Source organism: Bos grunniens, chromosome 2 (assembly GCF_055505025.1).
Source record: "Bos grunniens cultivar Pamir isolate PY7600 chromosome 2, Bosgru_T2T1.0, whole genome shotgun sequence".
NCBI classification, from domain to species: domain Eukaryota; kingdom Metazoa; phylum Chordata; class Mammalia; order Artiodactyla; family Bovidae; genus Bos; species Bos grunniens.
In genome coordinates, this window is record NC_141166.1 from 95,826,319 (window position 1) to 95,851,011 (window position 24,693).

The following is a 24,693-nucleotide window of genomic DNA, read 5'->3' on the forward strand; positions in this document are numbered from 1 at the left end:
TTTGTAGGTTTTTTCATTTGCTTGTGTTTTGTCTCATGGGCAAGGCTGAGTGAGGTGGTAATCCTGTCTGCTGATGATTTTGTTTGTATTTTTGTTTTGTTTGTTGTTTAGATAAGGTGTCCTGTACAGGGTGTTACTGGTGGTTGGGTGGTGCTGGGTCTTGTATTCAAGTGGTTTCATTTGTGTGAGTTCTCACTATTTAATACTCTGTAGTGTTCATTCTCTGGTAGCCTAGGGTCTTGGAGTTAGGGCTCCCACTCCAAAGGCTTAGAGCTTGATCTCTGGTCATGAAGAAAGATTCCATGAGTGGTTTGTTATGGCATTAAGTGAGATTAAAGCAAATGTCCAAAAATGAAAAAAAAAAAACATCAACCCCACACAAATGGCAGTTTAAAAATCTGGCAAATAATAATGAAAATAATGGAATATTTTCATACAGACCCATGAACAAAGACAAAGCTATCCAACAAAAATAAAATAGAGTAGATAGACATGGTGAACAGAGGAAATAAAAAATAATATTTACGAGTTAATAAGAAAACTAACTAAAGCACAAACTTGAAAACTAAAGTAAGGTGCCAAGTGGGGGGTAAAACAATAAAAACAAAACTAAAAACAAGTTGAGAGGAAAGAAATTAAAGAAAAGAGAGAAAGAATCGATATGCAAAGTTAAATAGAGGTAGATGAAGAAGATTTATATATGTTAAAGATTCACTGAAAGGGAAAAAGAAAAGTAGGAAAAGGAATAGAATAAATGTAGAAAAAGTATAACAGATTTTAAACATGAAAATTTTAAAAAGAGGAAAAAAAAAAAAAAGGAAAACTCCATAGAACTGCAAAAGCCCAATGTAGAGGCAGAGGATTTTAACAATAAAAAACTTGACTGAGGGAAAAAAAAAAAAAAGCTTTAAGCTTAATTAGATTTCATAGTGCCAATAAAATTAACAACTATAACAGAGTGGGCAAAAAGGGAAAAAAGGAATAAAAAATCCAAAAGAACATACAGAACAAGTCAAAACATAAGAATAATAAATGTTTTTCTTGAGTCACTGCTGTCAGAATCCTTTCCCTCGCTGGGAGTCACAGACCTCCTCACCTCCTTAGGATGCCCTGCAACACTGCTGATGTCTGGACCTGCTGTGTATCTGGTCCTGCTCCTGTGTGTTCTTGCTTCAAAGTCCACAGCTTCAGATCTAGTGCATTTTCTTTTATGGGAGCTCTCAATGACCTTTTATATATTCCATAGACAGAGTCTACCTAGTTGATTGTGTGGATTTAATCTGCAGCTTGTACAGCTGGTGGGAAGGTTTTGGGTCTTCTTCCTTAGCCACCCTGCCCCTGGGTTTCAATTGTGGTTTTGTTTCCACCTCTATGTGTGGGTCACCCACTGGGGTTTTCTCCTGAGGCTGCCATAGAGTACTTGGGTTTGTCCTTGTGAGGGCCAAGTGTGGAAGTAGTGTAGCTGTTTGGGTCACAGGGGTTCTGGCAGCACCAGATACTCAGGGGAATTGGCATCTAGGGCAGCAGGGAATATAGTGCTCTAGAAGGGTATGACAACCAGTATTGGTCAATATGCTCCAGTATTCTTGCCTGGAGAACCCCTTTCCCTGACAGAGAACCCTGGCAGGCCACAGTCTACAGGGTTTCAAGGAGTCAGATGTGACCAAATTGACCCTGAGCACATAGATGCAAGACTTTTTTTGCCTGTGGCAGCTGTGCCTCAGTGAGAGTTGAGCATGGAGGTGGCATAGCTACCTGGCTTTCAGGGACCCTTGTGGCACCAAGTGTGCAGGGACACGGACTGCCTCCACTGCAGGAGTTAAGGCTCTATCAGAGTCTTTTTTCGAGCCTCTTGTAGCTGGCGATCAGAAGGCCTCTTGGGTCAGTCTTTCTCTATAGCTCCACCCCCATTTAGGCACCTAGAGTGTTCCCTTGCCTGGGTCGATGTCTATTGTTCAGGGAGTCAAGCATATAGAGGGGACCCCCTGGCTGGGGTCCTACTCTGTAGATTGGCACATCAGGCACTTAAATGGGCACCCCGGGTGGGGTCCTACTCTGTAGTTCAGTGCATCAGGCATTTGATGGGCCAGCCTCTCCATTGTTCAGCTGCCAGTGCTGGCATGTGGGACAAGAGAGAGGCTATGGTGATGGCTCCACATCTTGCGCATGACTCAGCACTATCACCTTGCTTCCATGGCTGCCTGGCTTTCCCCAGTGACATTTCCCACCATGATGTCCTCCTTCACATCCCCTCAATCTGCCTTTCCACAGTCACTAGCAATCCTCACCCTGGGATTGCTCCACAATCCTTAAACTCCACCTCCCAGCCACCGTGCCTTCCAGGGGACCAGCCTTCCTGTCCAAGGTATTATGGCTGTGGCAAGGACTGTCTGATTCTCATTCCATTTAGGCTGCCCCAGATCAGCTGTTTCACTCTCAGCCTTAAATGTTTCTCCTCTGACTCAGACAATTGCCCCAATGTGGGGATTGGACGCCTGCTTCAATTCCCCCACCCACCAAGGGCAGGTCCAGTCCTATTAACACTCCTGTTTTCCCACCTCATTCCTTCATCCTACCAAGTTTTGCATGGTTTTACATATTCTTTTCTGCTGGTCAGGTACTTCTGCCCACTCTCGGCTGGTGTTCCACATACACTTCTGTGTCTGAAGATATATTCCTGATGTATCTGTGGAGAGAGATATACTCCACATCCACCTACTACTCCACCATCTTGTTTTATATGCCCTGTTATTTAAATGTATGTTTTGACTCATAGCAATCACATTAACTTAAATAGTTAATATATTTGTGTCCCCAGTCTATAGTATGTTTGCCTTGTGATTTAAGTATTATTTCTATGTGTTTTTTTATTATAAACTGATTTAGCCAAATCTCACTGTCACATTATTTTGTCTAAGTTATTCATTATTTTATTCAAAAGCCCTTTGGGACACAGGTGGAAACTCGATTTATGAGAGATTCTGTATTATGTAGGTGATTAATTTTAGTCATTTTATGATTATCTTTTTCTATCTTATTCTAATGATACTGAAAATCGGTAGGAAAATCAGATTCAGAAATATAAAACTTCCAGTGAATATTATCATCATATTTATAAGTCCTATTTGATTTTAGTCATAAAATGTTTTGTGTTATGACAGTGGAATTCAGTAGTTAGTAGTACTTAGCTGAAATTTGAGAACCTGAATTGTGGCAGGTACCCTGAGCAATTCAAGTACCCTTCAATTCAAAATTAATTATAATATGGTTTTAATAATAATAACCAAACAAATGTACCCAATTCAACACTGTGGAATTAGACATCTGGGTTCAGTCTTTTTATTTTGTAGCTATATGGTGAGTACCCATTGGTATGCATGCTGAGTATACTTCCCAGTCTGTTAGAAATACACCTTTGCTGACTTTTCTCAGTCTTTCCAAATTCCATATAAAAGTCTCTATGTCTTTGCCTTCAGATATTTAAAAATGTCATTTATACAGATGAAATGAATGCTGGGGTTTTACAGCTCAAAGGCTTTTCCTTATATTTGGAATATATAGTAACACTGAGAGGTAAGTGTTGTTGTAATTAACAAGGGTTATGTGTAAACTTTTGGCAGTGATGGTTAATTCCATTATATTTATTGCAGTTATATTTTATAAAATATCAAATTGTACACTTTACATGTGGGAAATTTATTCAATTTTATCAATTATATCTCAAAGTGAAAGTGAAATCCCTCAGTCATGTCCGACTCTTAGCGACCCCATGGACTGTAGCCCACCAGACTCCTCCATCCATGGGATATTCCAGGCAAGAGTACTGGAGTGGGTTGCCATTGCCTTCTCCAGGGGCATCTTCCCAACCCAGGGCTCGAACCTGGGTCTCCCACGTTGCAGGCAGACTCTTTTACCGTCTAAGCCACCAGGGAAGTCCAATTATATATCAATACAATTATAAATATATATTCTAGCAGTTTTTGCATAAAAAGTTGATTATTCATAGATAAATATATATAGACTATTCTATCATCTGGCTATATCTCTATCTATCTGCTCATCTAGCTATCTTCTATCTATCATCTAGAGAAAGGCAAAAGAACTAGAATAGTCAAAACATTTTAAAATGAAATAAAAGGTTAGTGAACTTTCATTAACCTAATTTCAGAACTCCCTATAAAGCTACAATAGAACATTTATGGCACTGGTGAAATGATAGACATATACTTCACTGTTAGAATCTTCATTGCAATATATTAGCTATATGTCTGTGTGTGCACATATATTTGTGTGCATAGGTATGGATGTTACAATTATTTCTAAGAAATAATGCTTGTTCCATTCCTCAAATATTTCCTTAAAAATGGAACAAGTGTCTGTAATAGTAACTATTATTTTTATGACTCTTTCCTTGGAGAAAAGAAATCGCTTTTTCTGATCAGCTAGAAACTCATCATGCATAGGCCAAAATTTCATCCTCTTTGGGGATAGAGCTGCTTACGACACAGCCATCTTCTCTACTACTCTTGAGGCAGGGTCCCACCTTGACAGGCATATCTTTACCTAGTATTACTTAGGACTGGATTGGTGGGTAAATTTAATTAATAATTAATTCTCTTTATCATCTAGCTTTTAACTGTAACAAACTTATATTTTGGTCTCTTCTTTGATTTTATCTTATGCAGTGGGTACAAAACTCAGATTGACAAATAGAATACTATTTGTGTGTGTGTGGGGGGGTCCTTTTATAGAACCAAAAGTTTTATCCTCTAGCCTGTTGATCTGTGAATAAGAAACCAGTTCTAAAGGCAGAGCATTAAGTTGGGACCAAAGAATTGCAATTTGGAGTATGCAGATTTGGGTCCCCTGACTACAGGAGAGGAAATCAGGGTTTTGATGGGTAAAAGAGAGGAAGATGAGGTAAGTTGTTTTTAAGAAGAGTTCATTGGTACAAGATGAGGTGAAGTGTTGATTGGTAAAAGAGGAGAAAAAGCTAGATTTGTCTTTCATTGATTGGTCAGGTGATGTGGTCATTAGGTTAAAAGTTCACTTTTATCAGTCCTTTCAACAGGAAATTCTTATTCTTGTTGACTGTTTGGAATGTTGGTAATTTGGTCTTATCACAAGCAAGTTCTTCCAACTGTGTTGTTTGTAATGAGCACAGTTCCTGAGTTAGAACAAAGTAGTCACTGCATTAGCATTTTTGTTCGTTTGTTTTTTAAGAACCACCAATGCTAATACATTAATTAGAGTTCTCAAAAGCTTAGGTCAATGGATAGTACCCTCTTATTCTTTCAAGGGAAGCACCATTTGCTATTTTTCAGTTATGTTCCTATGTGATCTTATATCACTTATCAGATCAGATCAGATCAGATCAGTTGCTCAGTCGTGTCCGACTCTTTGCGACCCCATGAATCGCAGCATGCCAGGCCTCCCTGTCCATCACCAACTGCCGGAGTTCACTGAGACTCACGTCCATCGAGTCAGTGATGCCATCCAGCCATCTCATCCTCTGTCATCCCCTTCTCCTCCTGCCCCCAATCCCTCCCAGCATCAGAGTCTTTTCCAATGAGTCAACTCCTCTCATGAGGCGGCCAAAGTACTGGAGTTTCAGCTTCAGTATCATTCCTTCCAAAGAAATTCCAGGGCTGATCTCCTTCAGAATGGACTGTTTGGATCTCCTTGCAGTCCAAGGGACTCTCAAGAGTCTTCTCCAACACCACAGTTCAAAAGCATCAATTCTTCGGTGCTCAGCCTTCTTCAAGTCCAACTCTCACATCCATACATGACCACAGGAAAAACCATAGCCTTGACTAGACAAACCATTGTTGGCAAAGTAATGTCTCTGCTTTTGAATATGCAATCTAGGTTGGTCATAACTTTCCTTCCAAGGAGTAAGTGTCTTTTAATTTCATGGCTGCAGTCACCATCTGTAGTGATTTTGGAGCCTAGAAAAATAAAGTCTGACACTGTTTCCACTGTTTCCCCATCTATTTCCCATGAAGTAATGGGACTGGATGCCATGATCTTCGTTTTCTGAATGTTGAACTTTAAGCCAACTTTTTCACTCTCCACTTTCACTTTCATCAAGAGGCTTTTGAGTTCCTCTTCACTTTCTGCCATAAGGGTGGTTTCATCCACGTATCTGAGGTTATTGATATTTCTCCCGGCAATCTTGATTCCAGCTTGTGTTTCTTCCAGTCCAGCGTTTCTCATGATGTACTCTGCATATAAGTTAAATAAACAGGGTGACAATATACAGCCTTGACGTACTCCTTTTCCTATTTGGAACCAGTCTGTTGTTCCATGTCCAGTTCTAACTGTTGCTTCCTGTCCTGCATACAAATTTCTCAAGAGGCAGGTCAGGTGGTCTGGTATTCCCATCTCTTTCAGAATTTTCCACAGTTTATTGTGATCCACACAGTCAAAGTCTTTGGCATAGTCAATAAAGCAGAAATAGATGTTTTTCTGGAACTCTCTTGCTTTTTCCATGATCCAGCAGATGTTGGCAATTTGATCTCTGATTCCTCTGCCTTTTCTAAAACCAGCTTGAACATCTGGAAGTTCACGGTTCACGTATTGCTGAAGCCCAGCTTGGAGAATTTTGAGCATTACTTTACTAGCATGTGAGATGAGTGCAATTGTGAGGTAGTTTGAGCATTCTTTGGCATTGCCTTTCTTTGGTATTGGAATGAAAACTGACCTTTTCCAGTCCTGTGGCCACTGCTGAGTTTCCAAATTTGCTGGCATATTGAGTGCAGCACTTTCACAGCATCATCTTTCAGGATTTGAAATAGCTCAACTGGAATTCCATCACCTCCACTAGCTTAGTTCGTAGTGATGCTTTATAAGGCCCACTTGACTTCACATTGCAGGATGTCTGGCCCTAGGTCACTAATCACACCATCGTGATTATCTGGGTCATGAAGATCTTTGTTGTACAGTTATTCTGTGTATTCTTGCCACCTCTTCTTAATATATTCTGCTTCTGTTAGGTCTGTACAATTTCTGTCCTTTATCAAGCCCATCTTTGCATGAAATGTTCCCTTGGTATCTCTAATTTTCTTCAAGAGATCTCTATTCTTTCCCATTCTATTGTTTTCCTCTATGTCTTTGCACTGATCGCTGAGGAAGGCTGTCTTATCTCTTCGTGCTATTGTTTGGAACTCTGCATTCAGATGCTTATATCTTTCCTTTTCTCCTTTGCTTTCACTTCTCTTATTTTCACAGCTATTTGTAAGGCCTCCCCAAATAGCCATTTTGCTTTTTTGCATTTCTTTTCCATGGGGATGGTCTTGATCTCCTGTACAACATCACGAACCTCATTCCATAGTTCATCAGGCACTCTATCTATCAGATCTAGGCCCTTAAATCTATTTCTCACTTCCACTGTATAATCATAAGGAATTTGATTTAGGTCATACCTGAATGGTTTAGTGGTTTTCCCTACTTTCTTCAATATAAATGCTTAGTTTTGTACATTTTTCACATGCATAATCTTAGATGAAAGAAAGAAATTTTATGTTAAGTAAAAGAAATACATATATTTATCTCTACATAGAAGAGATATAAAAATTCTAGTATTAATGGGAAGAACTATCCAGAGTTCATAGTGGATCTGTTTCTTTAAGCTCTAGCCTTTGTTCTCTACAGCTAATTGCTTCCTCCCAGTCTTGGTAACAATGCATGTAGGTACATTAATTATAAAAAGGATTGTGGCTTATAGTTGAAACATACATAATAGATATATAAAAGGTTGTTCTTTAGGATGTTAGTCCACCACCTTCTTGGTTTGATGGTTTTCTAAGTAAAGTCACTATTCCTTGTCCTAGCACCTTGTTTCTCAACTTGATGGCCTGTCATGGAGGAAGCAGTAGAAGCTTGGACCCAGTTATGCTGGTGAGATACAGTTAAGATAACATGACCCCAGGAAACATATTGACATGAAGAAAATTAAAACATCAGCCAGTAAGCAGTATCAATATGGTCTTTTTCCTTAAAGTACACACTTAAAATTCTATTACTTTGATGGTACTTTTCATAATGCTTGATAGCCTTTTATTTCTCTCCACATGGTAAAAGTGAATGGCATTTCACATTATTAGCACTCAGTCTGAATTAATATTTTTCCATATTTTTGATTATTCTTTTTTCTTTTTATTGCTAATGTTTCCATATAAAATTACATAAAATGCAGTGATATTCTTTGAATAAACACAGCAATCACAAGCTTCTTAAGATAGAAAGGGCTCAATATTACTGCAGGGTCTCAGTGCAGAACTGCCTTAGAAAATATTTCTCATAAGCATTGATCTACTTTTAGTGATGAGATCTAATCATCCAGGAGGCTCTTCTTCAGGAATCCAATTTTTTATTAGGAAGTTAAACTAGTCAGAAATTGGTCTCCTGTAAACTGAACTAATCTTGAAAGAGACTTTCAATCCTATTACTGGCATAGAAGAGTTTCTACTTTTTTTTTTTTTTTTGGTCCAATTCTCATCTAGATCTGATCCACAGCTGTAACAGAATCCTCTATTTTCCTTGAAAAGAATTCAACTCTTTTGGACAGGGATTTAAGTAGTGTTGCTGCTGCTGCTGCTAAGTCGCTTCAGTCGTGTCTAACACTGTGCGACCCCATAGACTGCAGCCCACCAGGCTCGCCCATCCCTGGGATTCTCCAGGCAAGAATACTTCATGCATTGGAGTTGCCATTTCCTTCTCCAATGCATGAAAGTGAAAAGTGAAAGTGAAGTCGCTCAGTCGTGTCCGACTCCCAGCGACCCCATGGACTGCAGCCTACCAGGCTCCTCTGTCCGTGGGATTTTTCAGGCAAGAGTACTGGAGTGGGGTGTTAAGTAGTGTAGAAAAGCAAAAATAAAAATTTTAAATGTTATATCAATATATTTCTATAAATTAATGACAAAATGCAAGGCACTGGTTGATATTATTTCTTCACAGTTTCTTAGTACACAATTTTTCTAAAAGGACTCACTTTCACCTATATCTCATTTAGTCTTCATGACTGACTCCACTCCCAGTATCATAGGCACACCTGGAAAACAAGGAGAACACATTTAGATTATCAGCAACCATTGAAATGTTAAGCCATCATATTTGTATTGCCCACAATTCAGGAAACAACAATCCACAGTAAACCTGTGGATACTTGTGTGTGATATGGAGGGCATGTAGGTGGAGGTAAAGAGGGGTAAGATTGAAGAATAAGTCTTTTCTAAGTATATGCATTTAAAAAAGATTCAAATATCTATTCTTTTCATTACTGATCTTTCCAGAATCCTAAACAAAATAAAAGGAGCTGTAACCTCACTCTGATTTCTAAGTTTTGATAATCTATATTGGTGAGATTTATTGCTTTACAAATATATAGTAATAAGAAAAGAAAGTAAAATTTCCAAGTACATTGGGAAAAGTTCCTTAAATAAGTGTCTTTCTTAAACATTTCACCAAAATTAAAATTAGCTTCCACTGATTCCATTACATGAAGTTGATTCACATATATTTTAATGGACTCAAACAGATATTCCCATAAAATTATATTATCCTGTGTTCTCTTGACAATATTACACACACACACACACACACACACACATACACACACACATAGACTTGTTTGGTATTTGTGAGAAAATTAATGCAGGGAACCCAAAGAGCCTGTTGTTGCTATTTTGGGTATTTCCTTCTGTCCTGATATTAGTGCCAACTCAAAACCACTAGAAAATATTGCAATCCTTTGAGGCAGAGACTTGGTTTTTGTTTTGATTTTATCAGTGCACCTTTCACTAATAACTGTGAAATATTATAGCAGTATTTTTATTCAAATTAGCTGAGGGGGAAATATTTCTGATAGGAAATTTTTTGTATAGGCAGCATCACTTTTTACAAAAAACCTTCCTGGAAACTAAGTCATTATATGAACTGCCATGAACAAAGGAGAATTTTCTCTGAAGATGAATGTGGTTATAAATATTTTGGACTAAGGCGGCTCAGACAGTAAAAAATCAGCTTGCCATGCAGACGTGGGTTTGATCCCTGGGTTGGGAAGATCTGCTGGAGTAGGAAATGGCAACCCATTCCAGTATTCTATCCTAGAGAATCCCTTGGACAGTGGAGCCTGGCAGGCTACAGTCCAAGGGGTATCAAAGAGTTGGACATGCCTGAAGCGATTTAGCATGCAAATAAGGAATCTAAATTCAGTAAATGAACTTAGATATTGGTTTTAAAATAATATACACCAGTTCTATAAAATAAACCATGCAGATTAATATCAACTTTAATGTTCTATAGACTACATCATTTACAATAAAAAACTTTTATTATTTAATATATGTAACTGAACTGCTGCTGCTGCTGCTAAGTCACTTCAGTCGTGTCCAACTCTGTGTGACCCCATAGACGGCAGCCCACCAGGCTCCCTTTTCCCTGGGATTCTCCAGGCAAAAACACTGGAGTGGGTTGCCATTTCCTTCTCCAATGCATGAAAGTGAAAAGTGAAAGTGAAGTCGCTCAGTCATGTCCGACTCTTAGCGACCCCGTGAATTGCAGCCTACCAGGCTCCTCTGTCCATGGGATTTTCCAGGCAAGAGTACTGGAGTGGGGTGCCATTGCCTTCTCCAATGTAACTGAACTAGTGTTTTCATATTACTCTAGACAGAATAACCACTCAATATATATCTCTTTTTTAAAAATTAATTTATTTTAATTGGAGGCTAATTACTTTACAATATTGTAGTGGTTTTTGCCATACATCAACATGAATCAGCCTCAGCTGCACATATGTTCCCTATCCAGAACCCCCCTCCCACCTCCCTCTCCATCCTAACCCGAGAGTCATCCCAGTGCACCAGCCTGGATTATCCTGTCTCATGCATAGAACCTGGACTGGAGATCCACTTCACATATGATAATATACACGTTTCAATGCTACCCTCTCAAATAATCCCACCCTTGCCCTCTCCCATAGAGTCCAAAAGGCTGTTCTTTACATCTGTGTCTCTTTTGCTGTCTCACATATAGGATCATAATTCCATCTTTCTAAATTCCATATATATGCATTAGTATACCATATTGGTTACTCCTTTGAAAGAAAGTTGTGACCAACCTAGACAGCATATTAAAAAACAGAGACATTACTTTGCCAGCAAAGGTCCATCTAGTCAAGGCTATGGTTTTTCCAGTGGTCATGTATGGATGTAAGAGTTTGGAATATGAAGAAAGCTGAGAGCTGAAGAATTGATGCTTTTGAACTGTGGTGTTGGAGAAGACTCTTGAGAGTCCCTTGGACTGCAAGGAGGTCCAACCAGTCCATTCTAAAGGAGATCAGTCCTGGCTGTTCATTGGAAAGACTGATACTAAAGCTGAAACTCCAATACTTTGGCCACCTCATGTGAAGAGTTGACTCACTGGAAAAGACCCTGATGCTGGGAGGGATTGGGGGCAGGAGGAGAAGGGGACGACAGAGGATGAGATGGCTGGATGGCATCACTGACTCGATGGACATGAGTTTGAGTGAACTCCAGGAGTTGGTGATGCACAGGGAGGCCTGGCGTGCTGCAATTCATGGGGTAGCAAACAGTTGGATACGACTGAGCAACTGAACTGAACTGATACCGTATTGGTGTTTTTCTTTCTGAATTACTTCACTCTTTATAATAGGCTCCAGTTTCATCCACTTCATTAGAACTCATTCAAATGTGTTCTTTTTAATGGCTGAATAATATTCCATTGTGTATACGTACCACAGCTTTCTTGTCCGTTCATCTGCTGATGGACATCTAGGTTGCTTCCATGTCCTGACTATTGTAAACTGTGCTGCAATGAACATTGGGATACACATGTCTTTCAATTCCAGTTTCCTTGATGTGTTATACCCAGCAGTGGGATTGCTTGGTCGTATGGCAGTTCTATTTCCAGTTTTTTAAGGAATCTCCACTTTGTGCTCCATGGTGGCTGTACTAGTTTGCACTCCCACCAACAGTGTAAGAGGGTCCCTTTTTCTCCACACCCTCTCCAGCATTTGTTTGTTGATTTTTTGATAGCAGCCTTTCTGACTGACATGAGTTGGTACCTCATGCATTGTGGTTTTGATTTGCATTTCTCTGATAATGAGTGATATTGAGCATCTTTCCATGTGTTTGTTAGCCATCTGTATGTCTTATTTGGGGAAATGCCTATTTAGTTCTTTGGCCCACTTTTTGATTGGGTCATTTATTTTTCTGAAGTTGAGCTGCATGAGCTGCTTGATAATTGTTGAGATTAATTCTTTGTCAGTTGCTTCATCTGCTATTATTTTCTCCCATTCTGAAGGCTGTCTTTTCACCTTGCTTTATAGTTTCCTTTGTTGTGGAAAAGCTTTTAAGTTTAATTAGATCCCATTTGTTTATTTTTGCTTTTATTTCCATTACTCTGGGGGGTGGGTCATACAGGATCATGCTATGATTTATGTCAAAGAGTGTTTTGCCTATGTTTTCCTCTAGGAGTTTTATAGTTTCTGGTCTTACATTTAGATCTTTAATCCATTTTGAGTTTATTTTTGTGTATTGTGTTAGAAAATATTCTAGTTTCATTCTTTAACAAGTGGTTGACCAGTTTTCCCAGCACCACTTGTTAAAGAGATTGTCTTTTCTCCATTGTATATTCTTGCCTCCTTTGTCAAAGATAAGGTGTCCATAGGTGCGTGGATTTATCTCTGGGCTTTCTATTTTGTTCCACTGATCTATATTTCTGTCTTTGTGCCAGTACCATACTGTCTTGATGACTGTAGTTTTTGTAGGATAGCCTGAAGTCAGGCAGGTTAATCCCTCCAGTTCCATTCTTCTTTCTCAAGATTGCTTTGGCTATTTGAGGTTTTTTGTATTTCCATACAAATTGTGAAATAATTTGTTCTAGTTCTCTGAAAAATACCATTTGTAGCTTAATAGGGATTGCATTGAATCTATAGATTTTGGGGGGGTAGTATACTCATTTTCACTATATTGATTCTTCTGATCCATGAACATGGTATATTTCTCCATCTATTTGTGTCATCTTTGATTTCTTTCGTCAGTGTTTTATAATTTCTATATATAGGTCTTTTGTTTCTTTAGGTAGATATATCCCTAAGTATTTTATTCTTTTCATTCCAATGGTGAATGGAATTGTTTCCTTAATTTCTCTTTCTGTTTTCTCATTGTTAGTGTATGGGAATGCAAAGGATTTCTGTGTGTTAATTTTATATCCTTCAACTTTCCTATATTCATTGATTAGCTCTAGTAATTTTCTGGTGGTGTCTTTAGGGTTTTATATGTAGAGGATTATGTGATCTGCAAACGGTGAGAGTTTTACTTCTTTTCCAATCTGGATTCCTTTTTTCTTTTTCTTCTCTGATTGCTGTTGAAAACTTCCAAAAGTATGTTGAATAGTAGTGGTGAGAGTGGGCACCCTTGTCTTGTTCCTGACTTTAGGGGAAATTTCAGTTTTTCACCACTGAGGATAATGTTTGCTAGGTTTATCATATGTGGCTTTTATTATGTTGAAGTATGTTCCTTCTATTCCTGCTTTCTGGAGGGTTTTTTATCATAAATGGATGTGGAATTTGCCAAAGGCTTTCTCTGCATCTATTGAGATAATCATATGGTTTTTATCTTTCAATTTGTTAATGTGGTATATCACATTGATTGATTTGCAGATATTAAAGAATCCTTGCATCCCTTGATAAAGCCCACTTGGTCATGATGTATGATCTTTTTAATATGTTGTTGGATTCTATTTGCTAGAATTTTGTTAAGGATTTTTGCATTTATGTTCATCAGTGATATTGATCTGTAGTTTCTTTTTTTTGTGGCATCTTTGTCTGGTTTTGGTATTAGGGTGATGGTGGCCTCACAGAATGAGGAGTTTGGAAGTTTACCTTCCTCTGCAATTTTCTGGAAGAGTTTAAATAGGATAGGTGTTAGCTCTTCTCTAAATTTTTGGTAGAATTCAGCTGTGAAACCATCTGGACCTGGGCTTTTGTTTGCTGGACATTTTCTGACTACAGTTTTGATTTCCGTGATTTTGATGTATCTGTTAAGATATTCTATTTCTTCCTGGTTCAGTTTTGGAAATTTATACTTTTCTAAGAATTTGTCAATTTCTTCCAAATTGTCCATTTTATTGGCATATAATTGCTGGTAGTAGTCTCTTATGATCCTTTGTATTTAGTGTTGTCTGTTGTGTTTTCTACATTTTCATTTCTAATTTTATTGATTGGATTCTTTTCCCTTTGTTTCTTGATGAGTCTGGCTAATGGTTTGTCTATTTTATTTATCTTCTCAAAGAGCCAGCTTTTGGCTTGTTGATCTTTGCTATGGTCTCCTTTATTTCTTTTTCATTTATTTCTGCCCTAATTTTTATGATGTCTTTCCTTCTACTAACCTTGGGGTTCTTCACTTCTTCCTTTTCTATTTGCATTAGGGGTAGAGTTAGGTTATTTATTTGACTTTTCTCTTGTTTTTTTTTTTTTTTTTTTTGAGGTAAGCTTGTATTGCTATGAACCTTCCCCTAGCACTGCTTTTACTGAGTCCCATAGGTTTTGGGTTGTTGTGTTTTCATTTTTTGATTTCTTTTCTTCTGTGATTTGTTGGTTATTCAGAAGTGTATTGTTTAGCCTCCGTATGTTTGTATTTTTAATAGTTTTTTTCCCCATAGTTTACATCTAATTTTAACGCATTATGATCAGAAAAAATGCTTGGAATGATTTCAGTTTTATTGAACTTACCAAGGCTAGACTTTTGGCCCAGGATGTGATCTATCCTGGAGAAGGTTTAATGTGCTTGAGAAAAAGGTGAAATTCATTGTTTTGGGGTGAAATGTCCTATAGATATCAATTAGGTCTAACTCATCCACCATATCATTTAAAGTTTGTGTTTCCTTGACAATTTTCTGTTTAGTTGATCTATCCATAGGTGTGAGTGGGGTATTAAAGTCTCCCACTATTATTGTGTTATTGTTAATTTCCCCTTTCATACTTGTTAGCATTTGCCTTACATATTGTGGTGCTCCTATGTTGGGTGCATATATATTTATAATTGTTATATCTTCTTGGATTGATCCTTTGGTCATTCTTTCTTTGTCTCTTTTCATGGCCTTTATTTCAGTCTATTTTATCTGATATGAGTATTTATACTCCTGCTTTCTTTTGGTCTCCATTTGTGTGAAATATCTTTTTCAAGCCCTTCACTTTCAGTCTGTATGTGTCCCTTGTTTTGAGGTGGGTCTCTTGTAGGCAGCATATAGTGGTCTTGTTTTTGTATCCATTCAGTCAGTCTTTATCTTTTGGTTGGGGCATTCAACCCATTTACATTTAAGGAAATTATTGATAAGTTTGATCCCATTGCCATTTACTTTGTTGTGTTGGATTTGAGTTTATAAATATTTTCTGTTTACTGTCTAGAGAAGATCCTTTAGCATTTGTTGAAGAGCTGGTTTGGTGGTGCTGAATTCTCTGAGCTTTTGCTTGTCTGTAAAGCTTTTGATTTCTCCTTCATATTTGAATGAGATCCTTGCTGGGTACAGTAATCTGGGCTGTAGGTTTTTCTCTTTCATGACTTTGAGTATGTCCTGCCATTCCTTTCTGGCCTGAAGAGTTTCTATTGAAAGATCAGCTGTTATCCTTATGGAATTCCTCTTGTGTGTTAATTGTTGTTTTTCCCTTGTTGCTTTTAGTATTTGTTCTTTGTGTTTGATCTTCATTAATTTGATTAATATGTGTCTTGGTGTGTTTCACCTTGGGTTTATCCTCTTTGGGACTCTCTGTGTTTCTTGGACTTGGGTGGCTATTTCCTTCCCCATTTTAGGGAAGTTTTCAACTATTATCTCCTCAAGTATTTTCTCATGGTCTTTCTTTTTGTCTTCTTCTTCTGGGACACCTATGATTCAAACGTTGGGGGATTTGACATTGTCCCAGAGGTCTCTGAGGTTGTCCTCATTTCTTTTCATTCTTTTTTTCTTTTTTCCTCTCTGCTTAATTTATTTCCACCATTCTATTTTCCACCTCACTTTATCTTCTGCCTCAGTTATTCTATTGTTGGTTCCCTCCAGAGTGTTTTTGATCTCAGTTATTGCATTATTCATTATTTATTGATTCTTTTTTATTTCTTCTAGGTCCTTGTTAAACACTTCTTTCATCTTCTCAATTCTTATCTCCAGACTTTATCTGCTACTCCATTTTGTTTTCAAGATTTTGGATCATTTTTACTATCATTATTCTGAATTCTTTTTCAGTTAGACTCCCTAACTCCTCCTCTTTTATTTGTCTTGGTGGGCATTTATTGTGTTCCTTTACCTGTTGAATATTTCTGTGCCTTTTCATCTTGTTTAGATTGCTGTTTTTGGGGTGACCTTTCTGAATGCTGGAAGTTTGTGGTTCCTCTTTATTGTGAAGTTTCCTTCCTGTGAGTGGGCTTGGAAGTGTGGCTTGTCAAGGTTTCCTGGTTAGGGAAGCTTGTATCAGTGTTCTGGCAGTGGAGCAGGATATCTTCTCTCTGGACTGTAATGAAGTGTCCAGTAGTGAATTTTGAGGTGTTTGTGGGTTTGGTGTGACTTTGGGTAGCTTGTACATTAATGCTCAGGGCTATGTTCCTATGTTGCTGGAGAATTAGTATGGTATGTCTTGCTCTGGAACTTGTTGGCTTTTGGGTGGTGCTTGGTTTCAGTGTGGGTATGGAGTCTTTTTGATGAACTCTTGTTGACTAATGTTCCCTGGAGTCAGTTGTTCTCAAGTTTTAGATTTGAGCCTCCTGCCTCTGGTTTTCAGTCTTATTCTTACAGTAGCCTCAAGACTTCTCCATCCATACCACACTGATGATAAAACATCTAGGTTAATGGACAAAAGATTCTCCACAGTGAGTGACACCCAGAGAGGTTTGCAGAGTTACATGGAGAAGAGAAGAGGGAGGTGACCAGGAGGAGAAGAGGGGGAATCAAAAGGGAAGAGAGCAATCTAGCCAGTAATCAATTCCCTATGTGCTCTCCACAGCCTGGGACACCCAGAAAGGTTCACAGAGTTGCATAGAGAAGAGAAGAGGGAGAAAGGAGATAGAGGTGACCAGGAGGAGAAGCAGGGGACTCAAAAGGAGAGAGACAGATCTAGCCAGTAATCAGTTCCCTAACTGATGCTTTTGAACTGTGGTGTTGGAGAATACTCTTGAGAGTCCCTTGGACTGCAAAGAGATCCAACCAGTCCATTCTAAAGGAGATCAGCCCTGGGTGTTCTTTGGAAGGACTGATACTAAAGCTGAAACTCCAGCACTTTGGCCACCTCATGCAAAGAGTTGACTCATTGGAAAAGATGACAATGGAGGATGAGATGGCTGGATGGCATCACCGACTCAATGGACGTGGGTCTGAGTGAACTCTGGGAGATGGTGGTGGACAGGGAAGCCTGCCATGCTGCGATTCATGGGGTTGCAAAGAGTCAGACACAACTGAGCGACTGAACCGAACTGAACTGAAGTGTTCTCCACAGCCTGGAATACCCAAAGAGATTCACAGCATTGGGTGGAGAAGAGAAGGGGGAGGGAGGAAATAGAGGTGAGCTGGGGAGAAAAAGGAGAGTCAAAAGGGAGAGAGGGCAATCAAGCCAGTAATCACACTCCTAAGTAAAAATGGGTACTGAAGATTGGATTGTGAAAGGTAAAAAATTGATAACAAATACCAGAAAACAAAGATTAAAAATCTAGAGTTTAGATTCTCAAAAATATAATATTAAAAAAAAAACAAAATCACAAAATTACAAAAGTATATATGGATTTTTAAAAAAATATGGTCTTTTTTTTGCAAGGTAAAAGGTTATAAAAATGAAAATTAAAGGAATAATATAGGACTTAAAATAAAAAAGATTAAAAAATGATAATAGTAAAATATATCTAGGAGTTTCTCTGGAGCTGTCGCGGATGGTACAGGGTCAGTTCAGTTTCAGATAGTTCCTTGTTCCAGCTTATACTTCTTCTCAAGGTCTACAAGTCCTTTCGCATGTAGTTAGTGCTAAGTACAGGGTTTTAATCTGTTGCATCTGTTAATTCCAAAGTGGTTCCCTCTGTTTATTTTGGCTTCTTCTGTTTGCAAGTCTCTTCAGTGTCTAATTTCTGCCCTGACACAAGGGTGTGGATGTGGTCACTTATTTAGGCTTACTTGTTCAGTTGTGCTATAGGGAGGGAGAAACACTGCAAACAAATATCACTGGTGTGTGTGGGGAGTGCTCGCAGTGTCTGGGCCAGGCTGCATTTGTCACCACTCATGGCATGTGTGCTTTTTGGTCTATACTGCTCAAGCTCCAGATTGCTCTGCAGGGGAACTTTCTAAAGTGGGCCCTGGGTTGCTTGCAATCCCCAGATCTAAGCTGCTCAGGTTCAGGTTCTTGGGTACTCCGCAAAGGCACAGATCCATTGGGCCTGTGTTTTGTGCCCTTCCCAGGTCCAAGCAGGTCAGGTGACCAGTGGTTGGCAAGTGCACTCTACCTTGGTGGGATTTTTATGCCCCAATTAGAGTCAGTATTCAGCTCTTTAAGTATAATGCAGAAGTCTGAGCCACCAGGTGAGTCTTATCACCCCCTTCATCCCAGCCACTCGGTTTCCTGGGTGTACAGCGGGAGCACCATCTCAGGTGTGCCATGTGTCTCCTCTGGGGAGCTGATCTCTGGCTGTGACCCTCCTGGTGGATGTCAATCATCCATGACCCCAGAAAGACTTGGTTAGCAACTGGGAGCCTGCTTGCAGTTTGGTAGAGGAATCTGTCTCTGGGGCTGAGATTGCCCCTCTCCAGCTCTGGCTGTTTCCCGCTTTCCTCTCCACCTCAGGTCGAGGATGGACTGGTTCGCAGCTGGCTAGTTCTCCTCTGGTATTCGCTCAGTCCTTTGTTCTGTGAGTGGGCCAGGCAGTGCCTTAGGTTAGAGCTTTTCCAGGGAAAGTTCTCTCTCTTTGTTTTTCTCTCTGTCTATCCTACAGTTTGGGTTGCTATCTCACTTTAGCTCCTTCAGATTGTCCTCAAGGCATTCAGCCCTGGTCCTTACCCCATGCAGCCCGCGCTTCCCTGTTCAGGCCCCGCTTGCTGGTGGGGGGTGCAATCACCTGGGCTACTTCTCCACTGGAAGTTGTGGTTAAGCGCATAATCTGTGGATTTTATTTATTAAATTTTTTCCTCCTGGTTATGTTGCCCTCTGAGATTCCAAAACTCCCTACAGACTCTCCAGTGAGAGGGTTTTCTGGTGTTTGGAAACTTCTCCTCCTTCACGACTCCCTCCCTGGGATGGGTCTCTGTCCCTAACTCTTGTCTCTCTTTTTGTCTTTTATATCTTGTCCTATCTCCTTTCAAAGACAATGGGCTGCCTTTCTGGGTGCCTGGTGTCCTCCACCAGCATTCAGAAGTTGTTTTGTGGAATTTGCTCAGTGTTCAAATGATCTTCCGATGAATTTGTGGGGGAGAAATTGCTCTTCCCATCCCATTCCTCTGCCATTTTAGGACTACCTCCCAATAAATATCTCTTAATAGTATTAAGAGATTTAAGAATACTTTTGCCATCTCAAGATTTAGACAGAATTCTGAGTTGGTTTTGGTGATAAATTTTTATTAAAATTCTGTCCAATTAAGTCAGAATTGATGGTTTCATTTTCTATAGACATATTTCCTTATGTTCTTTGAACTTATGCAATACAGCAAATTTATCTGCTCATAGATTACACACTTTTTGCACTCAATAAATATGAGCACTTGACAAAAGATCTTTTTTTAAAAATCCAACCCATTTTTTAAGTTGATGTGCTTAAATATTTACATTTAATATAATTATCAATAAGATTTAATTTAGTTTTTTAATTTTATTTGTTGCCTCTTATTTTTGTTCCTCTTTTCCTCTCTTCTCTTTCCCCTTTTGAGATATTTGGACAATTTTAAACATTCCATTTTAATTTGACTATTTTACTTCTGGTTACATGTCTTTGTATATTTTTAATGGCATCTTTATGGATTAAATTATAAATAGTTAATTTTTACACCCCAATTAGAGTCAATATTCAGCTCTTTAAGTATAATGCAGAAGTCTGAGCCACCATACAGGTCTCTACCCTCTCTTGATTACCTCATAGTTTCTTACATATTATATCTACAAACACTAAAAATCCTTTCAGGCCATATTTTACATGATTCATTTAGCACCCAAATATATTTTTAAAGAATTCAAGAGAAAAGCAACCCATTATATTTACTCAAACATATCATTAGGCTTTTCCTTTGTTCTTAATTTTCAAGTTTCTTTCTGGAGCCATTTCCCTTTTTATGTAAAACTTTCTCTCTTTTTTTTTTTTTGGCATGATAAAGACTACAGATTTCTTCAAGAAAATTATAGACATAAGGAACTATTCCATGTAATGATGGGCACAATAAAGGATATAAATGGTAAGGCCCTAACAGATGCTGAAGAGATTAAGAAGAAGTGGCAAGAATACACAGAACTATACAAGGAAAGTTTTAATGACCAGGATAACTACAGTTGTGTGGTCACTTACCTAGAGCTGGACTTCCTGGAGTGTGAAGTCAAGTGGGCCTTAGGAAGCATTACTACAACAAAGCTAGTGAAAGTGATGGAATTCTAGCTGAGCTATTTCAAATCCTAGAAGATGACACTGTCAAAGTGCTGTACTCAATAGGCCAGCAAATTTGGAAAACCCAGCGGTGGCCACAGGACAGGAAAAGATCAGTTTTCATTCCAATCCAAAATAAGAGCAATGCCAAAAAATGTTCAAACTACCAGTACAATTGCCCTCATTTCACATGCCATTAAAGTTATGCTCAAATCCTTCAAGCTAGCCTTCAGCAATTTGTGAATTGAGAACTTCCAGATGTTCAAGCTGGATTTAAAAGAGACAGAAACCAGAGATAAAATTGCCAACATCCATTTGATCATAGAGAAAGCAAGGGAATTCCAGAAAAACATCTACTTCTGCTTTACTGACTACACTAAAGCCTCTGTGGGGATCACAACAAACTCTGGAAAGTTATTAAAGGGATGAGAATACCAGATCACCTTAATTGTCTTCTGAGAAACCTGTATACAGGTCAAGAAGAAACAATTAGAACAGGACATGGTTCAAAATTGGGGAAAGAGTATGACAAGGCTGTATATTGTCACCTTGCTTATCTAACTCACATGCAGTGTACCTCATGTGAAATGCTGGATAACTCACAAGCTAGAATGAAGACCTCTGGGAGAAATATCAACAACCTCAGATATGCGGATGATGTCACTCTAATGGCAGAAAGTGAAGAGGAACTAAGAGCCTCTTGATGAAGGTGAAAGAGGAGAGTAAAAATGCTGGTGTAAAACTCAACATCATAAAAGTAAAGATCACGGCATCCAGTCTCATCACTTCATGGCAAATAGAAGGGGAAAGAGTGGAAGTAGTACAGATTTTCTCTTCTTGGGCTCCAAAATCACTGTGGATTGTAATTGCAGCCATGAACTTAAAAGACATTTGCTATTTGAAGCAAAGCTATGAAAAAATTAGAGAGCATATTAAAAAGCAGATATATCACTTTTCTGACAAAAATCTATATAAAGCTATGGTTTTTGCAGTAGTTATGTGTGGATGTGAGAGTTGAACCATAAAGAAGACTGAGCACTGAAGAATTGATGCTTTTGAACTGTGGTGTTGAAGAAGACTCTTGAGAGTCCCTTTGACTGCAAGGAGTTCAAACCAGTCAATCCTAAAGGAAATCAACTCTGAGTACCCATTGGAAGAACTATTGTTAAATCTGAAGTTCCAGTACTTTGACACCTGATGGGAAGAACTCACTCATTGGAAGAGACCTTGATTCTGGGAAAGATTGAAGGCAAAGGAGAAGGGACAGCAGAGGATGAGATGATTAGAAAGTATCACTGACTCAATGGACATGAATTTGAGCAAACTATGGGAGACAGTGAAGGACAGGGGAGGATGGCATGCTGCAGTCCTTGGGGTTGCAGAGTAGGATCTGACTTAATGACTGAACAAAAACAAACATATGTATGTATGTATTTTGGCTGTGCTGGGTCTTCATTGCTGAATGCAGGTTTTTTTCTATTTTCAGTGCTCAGATTTCTCATTTCAGTGGCTTCTCTTGTTGTAGAGCACAGGCTGCAGGGCAGACGGGCTTCAGTAGCTGTGGTGTGTGGACTCCGTATTTGTGGCACATTGATTTAGTTGTGTAATGGCATGTGGAATCTTCCCAGACCAGGATTGAACTCATGTCTCCTGCATGGCATGGATATCCTAAACCACTGGACCAACAGTGGTTTGCAAACCTGTTGGCAAAACAGAAGTCTTGCAAACCTCTCTTTACCAACTGAGAGCAGATCTGCTGGCAGAAATATTCCCTTAGCTTTATTTTCTCAGAGAATATATTTTTGTCATTTCATTCATTAAATTGAATTTCACTGAATATACAATATTGCATCAAAAACTCCTTTTAATTTTAGCCGTTTTCAAACATTGTATCACTTCTTTCAGGCCTCCATAGTTTTGCAATGGAAATCCATAATCACTCAAATTACAGTTCTTGTGTAGCAGCTTTCTCAGTTTTGAACTTTTGATATTTTGGATTAGATAATTCTTTTATTGTGTGTATGTGTTTGTGTGTGTGTTTGTGTGTGTGTGTTTATGTGTGTGTGGTGGGGTGGGGAGGAATGGGGGCCTGTGCATTGTAAGATGTTAAATGGCATCTCCATCAAATAGGTGATTTAGAGTTGTGGGAGTTCAATGATATCCATCTTGCTTTACTGTTAAGAAGTTGGACTGTGTTTAAAATTGGAATCTAAAGAACTCTAGTTAAATATATATCACATTTCCTCTCTTGGAATAAGCTGAGTCCACAAAAGGGTCTAGAAAACTATCCTGTCACCATTGATGTTCCTTTAATCTGTCAGAAGGTGCCTCAAAATAATTAAGTTTTTTGAGAGAGGATGGGGAATCAATAAGACTTGCCAAATGTTTTATTTGAGCCATAAAAAATCCACATGAAGGTGCCAGGCTCTTTAAATGTTAGGAGTTCTGTTGCCTCCTTAAGACAATTCATAGGAGCTTTCCTGCATCTGTCTCTGTCTCTACCCTGGTGCCTAATCTGGGGTTGGAGAGTTGTGTGAACCCTTCAGATTCTCGGTCTACAAAATCGAATCAAGGTGAAATAAGAAAAGCATTGGAAAAAGTATTCCAGAAAAATATTTGCAACAAAAGCATCTGTTAAATTCTCTACATTCATTCAGTTAACTTCCTTTGGGGTAACACATCTATATTACTTGATTACTGTTTATTTAAACAAATCTAACTTTAAACATGCTTGACATTTTCCAAGTGTAGACAACATATGAGTTGAACTTTCAGTCACATTTATATTTTTCAGTTTCCCATGTATTAAACATTTGACTCTAAGCAGATCATGTTTAAGAGCAAAGAGAGATTTTCTCACAATGGGCTCCTTTTCTGTACTTTTTTTGTTTATTTTACTGTAAATGGAATAAACAAACAGAAATCTACTGTCAGTATGAGCATAATTTAAAATATGATAAAAATTTCAAAGTCAATAATGTTATATTGTCTAAACATAATGCATAAACTCTACTAATATGTATGTTTACATCTATAGAATATTTATTATCAATGTATTCTAGAACTTTTTCATTGTTTGCTATTGTTAATACATAGTGAAATTTTAATTTCTTATCATGTCCCCTAGGAATCACCAGATAGGGATCTAGGACAAGTAGCACAGTGCCTAACATAGAATAGACACTAAGTAAATGTCAAACCTACATTAATGTGAATCAATTAAATGGAGGATTAGATTGACATCAGCAAAAATAAGTTTAGAAATAATAGCTCATATACATTTATGAAAGCACCCTCTCCTGCTTGTTGCTGTGTCACATTAACTTTGATGGATACTGAGAGGAAAATTTGAGGTTATAAGCATTACGGCTGAGTTGTTACATGAATTACTCTGCAATTTCTCTATCACTGATTTAAAATTTGACTTTTATGAAAGCAAGTTTAGATAAATACAGTTCAGATAAAGACAGAATTACCTGTACCCAATTCAGGAGGAGAATTCTTGCAGAAACAAATATACTATAGTGAATTAGCAGGAAGGTCGGTTAAATTGTTAATTGTTAATAAATCGGTTTATTTAGTTAATGTGTTGAAAATCTGTATATGCTTTACACAAATAAGATATAACTTTCCCTAGAGGAACCTAACAGCTGTCATGTAATTAAACACATAACTGCAATTAATGGGATAAACACTAAAGAAACAATGAATAGAATGAGCCTGTATTTTCATTTCAAAGGTCATGAAAAATCTTAAAAATATAAACTTTCCAACAGGGTCTTAAGTGAGATATAGAAGTTTTCTAGGAATTATGGTAAGAGAGGAAAATATGGAGTTCATTCCAGGTAATATATCAAAGAAACATGACACATTTGGGATATCACAAGTTGTTCAGTGTGTTCAAAGGATAAACTGCAGGAGGGGAACAGAGAGAAACAGCCATGGCCCAAATCATAAAGACTTGCTGATATGCCATAGTTGGGGGAAAAAAAAAGCAAATTCCTACAGCTTCATAAAGATAATTCTCAAATATTTATCTGTAGATTTGGACTCTGTCTTGATTTTCAGGTACATGTTTCCA